The 10,481-nt window shown below is 41.3% G+C and overlaps 1 pseudogene; it reads right to left on the reverse strand.

Annotated features, from left to right (window-relative positions):
• Positions 1-690: 690 nt before the first annotated feature.
• On the reverse strand, positions 691-1,055 carry LOC102829766 (annotated as a pseudogene).
• Between the last annotated feature and the right edge of the window lie 9,426 nt (positions 1,056-10,481).

The following is a 10,481-nucleotide window of genomic DNA, read 5'->3' on the forward strand; positions in this document are numbered from 1 at the left end:
ATTACTGTAAGTGATGAATTATGCAATCATGAGAAAGTTTTTTAATAGTCTAGCATTTGAAAAAGTTTTAGAAGCAAAAACTGCATGCTTCTGACCACAATTTTGTAGTTGGGCTTCCCTGTTAAATCAGACCCAAACTATTCCATCTGCAGTCCTGTGGAGGAGCTGTGAGATAATCACCAGATTTCTAACCATAAGATTATTTTGTTAAGTACAACTGAGTCAGTTCTGACTCATAGTGACCCTGTATAGGGTTTCCAAGATGCAGCTGTTGAGAAGGAAACTCTGATCTTGTGGTTGGTAATTAAAACCCACCGGCCACTCTGCAGAAGGAAGATGAGCTCTCTACTCCCACTGACAATCTTAGAAACCCTATATAGGATCGTTGTGAGTCAGAATCAACTCTATGACAATGGTATTTGGATAATTTAATGACATTTCACATTTAACTCATTAAATTCCGAGTTTCCATTTCTCCAAAAGACATATACTCCTAGATTAGATTACCAAATCACTGTTGTCATCTCGGTCTGGAGTATATCCTGGGCTTTCTTGCCTCTTTATGTGTTTGGGAGGCTCTGAAAATAGCTTACCCTTAACCTATATTCCGTCAAAATCCTGCTTTCTCAAGTATGAACTCTTTTTTTTTTTTTTTTTGGCAGATTTATAAATTTATTTGATCATAACCTTTTAGTTTTCATCCACATTGACTGTCTGTAGGTTTTGAAAGTGGTGACAGGCACATAGGTCACCAGTGTATAGAGCTTGTTTGGTGAATTGTCATCCTCATTATATTTTCTGGACAACTGCACCTGGATACCATACAGGACGTTCCTGATTCCTTTGGCCCAGACAGCTTTGTTGAGCCTGGTGTCTTTGCGTATGTCTGGTGTTCCCATCTCCTTCATGCCAAATTTCCAAATCTCCAAGTGCTCGAGGGGCATGCTTTTTGAAGCCTACTCCATGCTTGTGAATGTTGATGGTGTACTCTCTGGGCACCACTTTGTTGACAGCAGAAGGCCCTTCTTCTCACCACCATTCTTTGCGGGAGCCATAGCGATGGGACCAGGTTGGTAAGCTCAAATATGAACTCTTCTGTGAACACTTTCAAGACTCTTATATACTCATTTTCTGTTTCTCCTGTACAAGGATTTCGGAATCCTGAGTATCAGTACTGTTTGTTGTCTTTGAACACATTTTAATATGTCTACTTCCAGATCTTTCTTTCTTTCTGTGTTTTTTTTTTCACCTTTTGAAATTCTTTTGTTTGTTATTTTTTTAAACACTCAGGAAAATACATAATCATTTAAACAACCAAAGGGAACATTCTGCAAGCATGACCCCTGGGTGCCAGCACACATTCTTTCTCTTTCCATGAGTCTAGAGTCTTTCCATGAGTCAGCTGCTCTATCTCTCCATGTCATCATCTCTGCTTCCATCTCTGGTGTCCCTGCATTCTGCTCATGCTCTTCTCTCTATATCGTCCTAGGGTCTTCTGTTATTGGAATGTAAAATTAACTACTCCACCAGAAGTTTTTGTTATAAAACTTCTACATTTACAGTTGTGACAATTATAATTAGTCATGATAACAACTACTCACTGTTAAGTCATAACAATCTTATCCCTATCTCCTTACACCAGACCGATTTAGACAACATGAATACTATTCAGTGGGGATTCTACCTTCCCCTACACATTCTGAAACTGAATCCTTTCTTGAAAACCTGTAAGCCAGTCACTTTGTGCCTTTGTTGCCCTTCCACCCCCATTTTAGGTAGCCAATGTCTAAGTTGCCTGTCTCTATCAACCCTGTGTACATAGGGGATAGGAATGATCTCTCTCAGTTGGCACTTGAGCTACTACATCTATGACTATAGATCAAGTTCATCAAACTAACAATTTACACTTGTTTCTTTTATAAATTAAAAAAAAAAATCTTCCTCTATTTGAGTTCTGATCATCAAACCATTGAAGCTAGGTCAAATGGGAACTATCTGCAAGTCTGAATGTTCTTGTGCATTTCCTCTTCATATCTGCTGGATGCTTCACTATCAGCTCTAGTCCTCCATGGGTATATCCTTGTCTATGAACCCAGAAGTCCCCAGGTCTCACCATACTAAGGACCAATCAGCACTTCCTCTTCTCAATCTTCTCTCCAGGTTGATGGGAGTCTATGGAACTTGATCGAACTCAGCCCATATCTTCTTTGCTTCCTCCCCCCCCCCCCCAATTACACTCACCAGTAGACCAATATGGTCACCACATTGTAAGCAAGCTTACATACCTGCTCATGTATTCACTTTGAGTTTCAGTCATGGAGGGGGGTTTGGCCTGAGGGACTCGATTGCTTGCCTTAGTGGTTCTCTGGAGAACAACTTGTTTGTTCATGTAGCAGCCAATCAGACTGCCATTTTTGTTTTTTATTTTTCCTGCTGGGTCTTTCTTTCAAGAAGTATCTTCTGTTCCTTTAGCTGCTCCAGGCTTGTATGCTTGTCCTCATAAGTGGGAATGTCCCACCTCAGAAGGTTCTGGATGGGAATCAGGATTCCACCTAAGTTCTTATACACTACAAAGGCTCCACAAGAAGCCTATTTCACTGGGCAAGTTTTAGCACTCCTTTTAGATATTCCAATCAGTTATAGGCTAAAGACAGGCTTATAAGCTTTCCATAATCATGTTTCTGGATATTCCTTTGTATCCTACTTAAGTGTCTATTTAATAATGAAAAGCAAGGGAAACTAATATTCATAAGGCAGTCAAGCATCTTAACATTATTTCCTTTATTTTACCCATTCAGACTATGCCTCAATCCCTGTATCATAGAGCCATGTTGTTCCAAGGTTGAGCATACATCACTATTTACCTGTGTCCCATTTAGCCCATGTGGACCTACTACAGTATTCCCCTATCTACCCTGTTCTTCCATCTCTCTGTCCCTTCTTGTGTATTGCCCTCCCCAACACCTGAACTATGATGTGTTTATCCACTCCCCTGTGCTCTACCATCCCTCCCTCCCACCCATGGTAACCAACAAAGTATTCTTTTTCTCTTTTAGCATGGGTATTGCTCCTTGGAGGCCAAAATGACTAAATTTCGTCTCTCGTACTTTGGACATATTGTCAGGATGGAACAGTTGCTGGGGAAAGATATCATGTTTGGTAAGGTGGAGGGTCAGAGGAAAAGAGGAAGACCTTCAACAAGATGGATTGGTCAAGTGGCAGCATCGATGGACTCAAGTGTGGCAACAATAGTGAGGTTGGCCCAGGATTGGGCAGTGTTTTGTTCTGCTGTTCATAAAGTTGCTGTGGGTCAGAACCGACTCAATGGCATCTAACAACAACAGCAACAAGTTGGTTTTTGTATATCGTTTTCGATAAAATCTTGTTTCAATCTTTTGCATATAAAATTTCAGTTCTGCCAGCACCATCTCTTAAAGGGATTATTTCCTACCCATCCAATCTACTTTGAGTCTTTGTTAAAGATCAGTTGGCTGTATATGGATGGGTCAATTTCTGGATTCTTGATTTTATTCCATTGATCTATGTATCTTTCATTGTACCAGTACCAGGCTGTTTTGACCACTGTAGCCATGTAATAAATTTTGAAATTAGGGAGTGAGAAGCTTCCAACTTTCTTCTTCTTTTTTATAAGTTTTTATTGTGAATTGAGTGATAGTTTTCATGGAAGAACATCGGCTTTACACTCATCCTATCATAGTTCATTTCATTGCAATGATTTCAATCCCTTCTGTGCATTATCATTCAACAGTATTTGCTTCCAATCCCTCTGGGTTTTTTGTTTGTTTGTTTTTTGTTTTTGATGTACACCAAAGCACTCAATATATATATATTGAGAATATATAACTATTCAAATAACCAAAGGGTAGACCCTGCACACCAACCCCCCAGCTGCCAGCACAGAGCTCTCCTCTGTCCTTGAGTCTAGAGTCCCCAGATGCTCTGTCTCTCCACGTCATTGTCTCTGCCTCCATCTCTGGTGTCACTGCTTCTCTGGATAGGGTCCTGTACTCTGCTCTTCTCCCTTTATGGTCCCAGTGTCCTCCACTCCTGGACTATAAGATCAACCACTCCCTTCCTTTTGTTACAGAACATCTACCTTTACATTTGCAACATTCACAATCAGTCCTGATTGCAATTATTCACTATTGAACCACAAGAGTCTTATCCCCATCTTTTTTCACCAGTCTCCTCTAGACAGGTTGGAAAACACTCGGTGGAGTTTCTATCTTCCCCCGCACCCTCTTGAAAACTTGTAAGCCTATCACTTCATGCCTTTGTTGCTGCCCCCCCATTTTGGGTAGCCAATGTCTAGGTTGCCCATCCCTGTCAACCCTCTGAACAGAGGGTTGGGAATGATCCTTACTATAAAGATTTGTTCCTTCTTGTAAGTTACTACGTTGATAAGTACAGGTCAAGTTCATCAAATTGTAGCAGATTACACTCTTTTTCTTCTTTCTTCCTCTAGTGCAGTTCTGATTTAGTACCAGGCTGTTTTGACCACTGTAGCCATGTAGTAAATCCAGCCATTGAAGCTAGGTCAAATGGGTACTATCTGCAAGTATGGACGTTCTTGTGCATCTCCTCTCACTTCACATCACTTTGATGTTTCACTCTCCACTCTAGTCCTCTGTGACTATGTCCCTGTCTATGGGATCAGGAGACCCCAGATCTCACCACACTGCTGGCCACCGGATCTTGATCCACTTTGACAGGAATCTATTGAACATGGACAGACTTAGCTCACACCTTCATTGCTGTTTTCCTCAACTTTTCCTTATCGGTAGACCAGTGTGGTCACCAGCAAGATTACATGCCTTCTTGTGTATTCCCTTTGAGTTTCAGTCCTGGAAGGGGCTTTGCCCTGAGGGGACTTGAATGTTTGCCTTGATGGCTCCCTGGTGAACAACTTGCTTGTTCTTGTAGTAGTCAATCAGACTGCTGTTATTGTTTTTGCTTTTTCCTGCTGGTCTTTCTTTAAAGAAGTATCTTCCTGCCTTTGCACCCAGAAGTCCCCAGGTTTCATCATACTGCTAGTTAACCAGGTCTCAATCCAGGTTAACAGGAGTCTATTGAATGTGGTGGGACTTAGTTCCCAACTTCATTGCTGTTTTCTGCCCACTTCCCCTTATCAGTGACCAACGTGGTCAGCAGCAGGACCATATGCCTGCTAGTGTATTCCTTTTGAGTTTCAGTCTTGGAAGGGGGTTTGCCTTGAGGGGACCTGACCACTTGCCTTGATGGCTCCCTGGGGAAAAACTTGCTTGTTCTTGTAGTAGTCAATTGGACTGCTGTTGTTGTTTTTTATTTTTTCTGCTGGTCTTTCTTTCAAAAAGTATCTTCTGTTATTCTAGCTGCTCTAGACTGGTCTGCTTGTCCTTTCACATGGGAATGTCCCACCTCAGAAGATTCTGGATGAGGATAAGGATCACACCTATGGTCTTGTGCAATGCAAAGACTCTGCAGGGAGCCTCCTTCACTGGCCAAGTACTAGCCCCATTTTAGTAATTCCAAACAGTTATAGGCTGAAGACAAATTTGCAAGCTTTCTCTGGTGATGTTTCTGGTTAGTCCTCTGTCTCCCCTTGAAGTGTCTATTTTACAATAGTAGGCAAGGGAAACCAAGATTCAAAAGACTGCCAAGCATCTTAACATCATTTCCCCATTCAAACCATGCCTCAATCTTTGTATCCATGAGCCCTGTTGTTTCACATTTGTGCTTAGATCATTATTTACCTCTGTCCTGTTTAGCCCATGTAAACCTGCCTAGCTATTCTCCCATCTGCCTTATTTTTCCTTTCCCCTTCCCCTTCTAGTGTATGCTCCCTCCCCAGCACCCAAACTATCCTGTGTCTATTCCATATCCTATGTTCCATTATCCTGTTCCTATTTCCTACCCTGTGCTCCACCTTCCCCTCCCTTCCCCTCACCCCATCCCATATACCCCAATAAGCAACAGCAGCAACAAATATATATAAATAAAAGACATTTTTCCCCCTTTTAGTGTGGATGCTTTTTCTTAATCTTTGACAATAATTGTTTTATGCCATATTTCTCCTTTTGTGACTGACTGATTTCACTCAGCATAATGTCCTCAAGGTTCATCCGTGTTATGTGGTGGCTTGCTGTTTCCATGTTATTCTTCAGGGTAGCATAATACCCCATTGTGTGTATGTATCAAAGTTTGTTTATCCATTCTTCCAAAGATGGGAACTTAGGCTGTCTCCATCTTTTTGCTATTGTAAATAGTGCTGCCATGAACATTGGTGTGCATATATCTACTTGCGTTATGGCTTGTATTTCTTGTGGATAAATACCAAGTAGAGGAATTGCTGGATCATAAGTTATTTCTATTTCCAACCTTCTGAGGAAGTGCCATATTGTTTTCCAGAGTGATTGGAACATTTTGCAATCCCACCAGCAGTGTAGGAGGGTCCCAGTCTCTCCATGTCCTCATCAAAACTTATTGTCCTCTACTTTTTTGATCTTTGCTATTATTGCTGGTGTGAGATGATATCTCATTGTTGTTTTGATTTGCATCTCTCTAATAGCTAGTGATTGTGAACATTTCTTCATATGTTTGTTGGCTGCCCGGATCTCCTCTTTGGTGAATTGTCTATTCATGTCCTGTGCCCATTTTTAAATTGGGTTATTTGTCCTTTTCTTGTAGAGGTATTGTAGGTTCCTATATATTTTGGAAATTAGTCTCTTGTCTGATGTGTCATTGCAAAAGATTTTTTCCCATTCTGTGGGCTCTTTTTTCACTCTTTTGATGAAGTCTTTGATGTACATAGGTTTTTAATTTTTAGTGTTTCCCATTGATCTATTTTGTCTATTTTTGTTTGTGTAAGTTTCAAAATGTTTGGTAGTCTGTATATGCCCTGTATTAGAGCTCTCACATTTTTTCCTATTTTTTCATTGATGGTCTTTGTAATTCTGGGTTTCACATTTAAGTCTTTAATCCATGTTGAGTTAGTTTTTATATAAGGCCCTGAAGTAAAGGTCTTATTTCAGTCTTTTGCATATCGCTTTCCAATTCTGCCTGCACCATCTGTTGAAGGGACCATCTCCTCCCCATGCAATATACTTAGGTATTTTGTAGAAAATCAGTTGGCTGTATGTGGATTGGTTAATTTCTGGCTTCTCAATTCTGTTCCATTGATCAATGTATCTTTCATTTTACCAATACCAGGCTGTTTTGACCACTGTAGCCATGTAGTAAATTATGAAATCAGAGAGTGAGAGCCTTCCCACCCTGTTCTTCTTCTTCTTTTTTTAAGCTGCTGTAAAACTAAGCTTTATTGTTTTCATTTGGTCCATGGCTTGGGAGAAGAGGGCCTCCAGGGCGTTGACTATGCTGCCTTTGTGTCTGGAAAGCAAGGTTCAGGCAGAAGGTATGCAGAGAGCAGGGGAGTGCTGAGAGGCCCTTCACAGGTTGTGTGGCTCCATAGGCTTTTCTTAGTCGTGATTGAGAGTGAGCCTCTCAAAGAGATATTTGTCCAGCCCTTCCTGGGAACTGGCCAACCGATGGAGTTTGGTCAAGTGGTCACCCATCTTCTTGATAATTTTCACCTCCTGGTCGAGGAAACGATTCTCCGGAAAGACACAAAGGTGGGGGGTCTGTGTGGGTAGCACCCACAGTATGCAGATCCAGAGGAGACTGGTTCAGGTTCTTCTCCACGGCCAGGGTGGCTTCCATGGCATCCAGGGTTCTTCCCCACTCATATTTGGAGGGCTTCTGCATGTCCTGGAACAGCACGTGACCACCATGCTGGTTTTGCAGTTTCAAGAGATGCTCAGCACCTTCACGCTTCTCCTTTGCCAACTCACAGAAGAAGTGTCTCACACCTTCCAAAGCCACATCATTGCAATCTCAATGTGTTGTACATGTAGCAAAAACATGAATTTTGGAGGAACAAAGGGTGATATGTGAAATGTGTCCCCCTCCTCCGAACTATATATCAACTTGTGCAGGCAATGATTGTATAGTTGCCCTCCATTTTTTATCTCATGTAATTGTATTTTGTGATATGTGTTGTATATCTTAACCCTCCATATGTAAACACCAAAACTCCTTAAGGAGAAAGATGAGGCTTTCTGCTCTGGTAAGGATTTACAGCCTCAGGAACTTTATACAGGGTCACTATGAGTTGGAACTAACTCCACAGCATATAACCAATATCAACCACCATATGTTAATACAGGAATCCTGGTGGTGTATGAGGTTATGCATGGTCTGTTAATCAGAGGGGCAACAGTTTATATCCACCAGGCAATCCACAGGAGAAACATGAGGCTTTCTGCTCCCATAAACATGTGTAGACTCATAAGCCCTATACAGGGTTGTTACAAGTTGGAACAGACTCAATGGCACACAAAAAAGCATGTGTTAATAAGCAGTTCTGATATGGTGCAGTAGGATAAGTGCAAGACTGCTGACAGCATGGTTGGTATTTGGAATCCATCAGTAGCTACCAAAATAGGGTTACTATAAGTCTAATCAGACTTCTGGTGTGCTGTTGTATGATCAGCACTGGATTTCAAACCATGAGATAGGCAGTTCAAACCCACCAGCTGCTCCTTGGAAACCCTATACAGGGTCACTATGAGATGGAATTGACTAGACAGCACTTAACAACAACAATTTAAATCTTTTCAGGTTGGTGGCACTTAACAACAACAACATATGTTAACACTAGTTCTGGTCAGTCAGGTGTTAGTTACTATGATGCTAGAAGCTATACTGTTGTTGTTGGTAAGTGCCGTCGAGTCGATTCCGACCCATAGAAACCCTGTATAGGGTTTCTGAGGAGCAGCTGGTGAGCTTGCACCACCGACCTTGCAGTTCAAACTGCTTTACAGTCTGGAACATTAACCCACAGTGCCATACCAGGACTCCATAGAAGCTATGCTACTGGTTGTGTTTTAAATACTAGCATAGTCATCAATGGTGGGCAGGTTGCAGTGGATATTGTAGACTAAGACAGACAGACTAGGAAGAAAGTGACACATCACTGCATGAATAGTGACTGAAACCCTTATAAATAACATCAGAGCACCCTCTTATATAGTGCTAGATGATGATCCACTCAGTTGGAAAACACTAAAAATATGACTGGGGAAGAAAGAAGTGTATCCTCGAAACAGAGTTGACCTTAATGATGTGGATTGAGGAAAGCTTTTAAGACCTTCATTTGCTGATGGAGCACAACTCAAAGTGCAAACATCCATTAATAATCAGAACATGGAGTGTATAAAGTATGATTTTAGGAAAATTAGAAGTTGTCAAAAATGAAACTGAACACATGAAGATCAATATTTTAAGCATTAGTGAGCTGAAATGAACAGGGATTGGCTGTTTAGAATCATAAAATCATGTGGTTTACCATGCTGGGAATGACACATTGAAAAGATATGACATTTAATGCATTATTAAAAAGAATATTTCAAGATATTTCTTAAAGTACAATGCTGTGGAAGAATTTCAGCAAGATGGTAGACTAGGCAGATGCACTACATGATCCTCTACACCAAAGATACTAGAGACAAAATAAAATATAAACAGATGAAAATTCTACCACACTGAACTTCAGAAGACAGGTTAAGAGAGCTGTATGGAGTATTTGCTAGGAGAAAAGGTTGAGCAGGGATGGTGAGAGGTGGAGACTGACTGGTGAACAACTGGCCAGATGCAGCTCCACCATCTTGTTTGTGAGCAGCTTTTGCAGCAGAGAGGCATGGGAGAACAGATTTATATGGGAGACAGACAGGTGCAAGTTCTTCCCCACTGCTCACCCCCCCCTCCATGCTTCCCTGGTACCAGAAATATGGCAAGCTGCCATCCCCCAGTGCAGACCCTGCTCTTCGAGAGTACAGAGACATGTGGCTGGGAACTATGACAGAGTCAGGTGGAAGCTGGTTGCATCACTTTGATGTGCCGTTTTGGTACCTGGATTCAAGTAGGCTTGAAGATCTAGACCTGAAAAACCTGAACAGCCATCAGAACAGCAGTTAAACAGTCACCCTGTCCTCAGCTACCCTGTGGTCCTAACAGACACAGAAGCCACCTCAATCAAGGGCTCATGAACTACTCCTTGAACATAGATAACACCGAGAGCAATAGGAACTCCATCTAGGGCCAGGAACTCTGCTGTCACATCCTTCCAAACCATTTTGTAAGCAAATTGAATTGCAGGAAGATTCCTCTCTGAGTCCAACAACTGCACTATTTATTTTTACAAGTACGGCAAACTCAGAATACCCCAGAGATGACAGACAACTTTAGCTAACATAAATAAACTAGAGAGAATGGCTCAAATGACCAAGATGCAGAGCCAGAAGATATTTCTAACAAAGAAAAGGTAATAGAGCTAACTGAAAAAGACGTCAAAAGAATGATAATTAAGCACCTTCAAAAGATCAATAGAAATATTGAGGAAAGCAAGAAGAACACAATAAAAACTT

The sequence above is a fragment of the Chrysochloris asiatica genome, unplaced genomic scaffold (assembly GCF_000296735.1).
Source record: "Chrysochloris asiatica unplaced genomic scaffold, ChrAsi1.0 scaffold00202, whole genome shotgun sequence".
Lineage (NCBI taxonomy): Eukaryota > Metazoa > Chordata > Mammalia > Afrosoricida > Chrysochloridae > Chrysochloris > Chrysochloris asiatica.